This window comes from Pteropus vampyrus, unplaced genomic scaffold (genome assembly GCF_000151845.1).
Source record: "Pteropus vampyrus isolate Shadow unplaced genomic scaffold, Pvam_2.0 Scaffold29, whole genome shotgun sequence".
In the NCBI taxonomy this organism is placed as follows: Eukaryota; Metazoa; Chordata; class Mammalia; order Chiroptera; family Pteropodidae; genus Pteropus; species Pteropus vampyrus.
The window spans coordinates 6,323,609-6,325,587 of record NW_011888810.1 but is presented as its reverse complement, the minus strand read 5'-3'; positions in this window follow the sequence as shown (position 1 = coordinate 6,325,587).

The following is a 1,979-nucleotide window of genomic DNA, read 5'->3' as shown; positions in this document are numbered from 1 at the left end:
CACTTATATGTTGACAAAGCTCTCTAAATGTGTGACTAAGAAACTCAGTGAGTCATAAGCTGTATTTTAGGACATTGGATTTTAATAACATAAAGAACATTTAAAATCTCAAAATATCTTTCCTGTAAACTGATATTAAAAGTTTGAATATATGACACTTAGACATATGAGACAGTGAAAGGTGAACACACTCATCTAAGGTGACATCGCCATAAATTACTATTTTAACACCCAGAATCAAGGTGAATGACTAGTTAGTGCTCTGAGTCAGTGTCTAAAGCCATCTACACATTATTTCTTGAGTTTAATTTAGGATTCAGAGTCTTAAAGTTGTTATGGATAAGAAGGTGGAGGAAGGTAGGAAGAGGAGGGAGGGAGGGAAGAAGGGAGACAAGTAACAAAAGGAAGGAAAAATTGGAAGAAGGAGGGAAGGAAAATAGGAAGAAAAGAAAGATGGATGAAAGGAAGGAAGGAATGAATGAAATCTTATGGGCCTAAGATGTATCAAGAAATTTAGTTTCCACCATATATAACATAGGTGTAGTCAAAAGTATAAAAAACACATTTTTTTTTTCCTGTAAAAGGAAGTAAACTGAAACAATCTTACTATGGGTAATTTCTATATATCACATACTTAACAACTACGAAGCCATTACATTGTGACTTGACTCCTATGGTTTTTGAATATGTCCTTTGTTTCCCCTGCTTTAAAAGTAATGTTATACAATTATTTACTTTGTATTTTCCTGATCCAACAGAGCACGGTCATTATGCAACTCAATATGCAAAATAACATTAGAGTTCATTCTCTATCATCTTCCTCTCTTTGTCTCTCTCTTTTATTTCCTGTCTTTCTAACAAAGGAAGGGACAAGAAGTAATATTTAGACACATTTGTTAAAATGTCAGTAATTTCCCCTCATTTCATCTCCATAACAACTATATGCCTTAGTATTTCATAGATGAAGAAATAATGGTTCATATAAGAAGCTAATCAATGAGGATGGATATAGGATCAATACACAAAAGCGAATAGTTTTTAATTTACCAGCAACAATAAGAAGACACACATATGCGTATGTATATGTTTAAAGTATATAATTTACAACTGAAATTATAATGGACTTAGAATAAATCTACAAAACTTTTGCAAGCCCAGTGCATAGATGTTCCTAAAACTTTGCTGAAATACGTTAACTCAACCTCTAATAAGTGGATAGATATCCCATGCTCATAATGGAAACACATTTTCTGAGGACATCTAGTCTCTCTAAGCTGATTTAGACTAGAGACTTCTCCAATAAAAATCTACAAGAGTTTTCCATGAAACTTGACAAGCCAATTCTAAAGTATATATGGAAGATCAGTGGTCTTAAAAGACAAGGTATGTCTGAATAAGAAAATGAATAATGAGGGGAAACTTCTCCTATTTAGAGATCAAGATTTTAAAAAACATAGTAATTAATATAGTGTGCCACTGATGCACTATATATATAAATTGACCAGCATAATAACATAGAAATTCTGTGGATGGTGCCCATAAAGTTATGGATAAAATATGAACTTACATTTTCTCAAAAAGGAAGAATGTATGTTCAATAAGTAAACATTTGAAGAAAAATTTAAATACACCGTAATCAGAAACATGCAGAAGAGCCTATCATGTTGTGCTCATTCAACTGGCAGAAAAGAGGAAAAAATGCCCAGTGTTTGAGAGGATTTAGACCGGTGGAATTTATTACTCATTACTGACAGCAATTTAAATTGGCGTGACCATACCGAAAACTAGTTTTACATTAGCTTATAAATTCAGACACTTATTCACGCAGAAATTCCGCCCCTAGTTATATATCTAGTAGATGTTTTACACCTTGCACCAGGAGACATATAGAAGATAATTCATAGCAGCAATGTGTATAATTTAAAAAATCCAGAGATGACCTAATTAGTTTTTAACAAATTGTACTGTAGTCACACAAT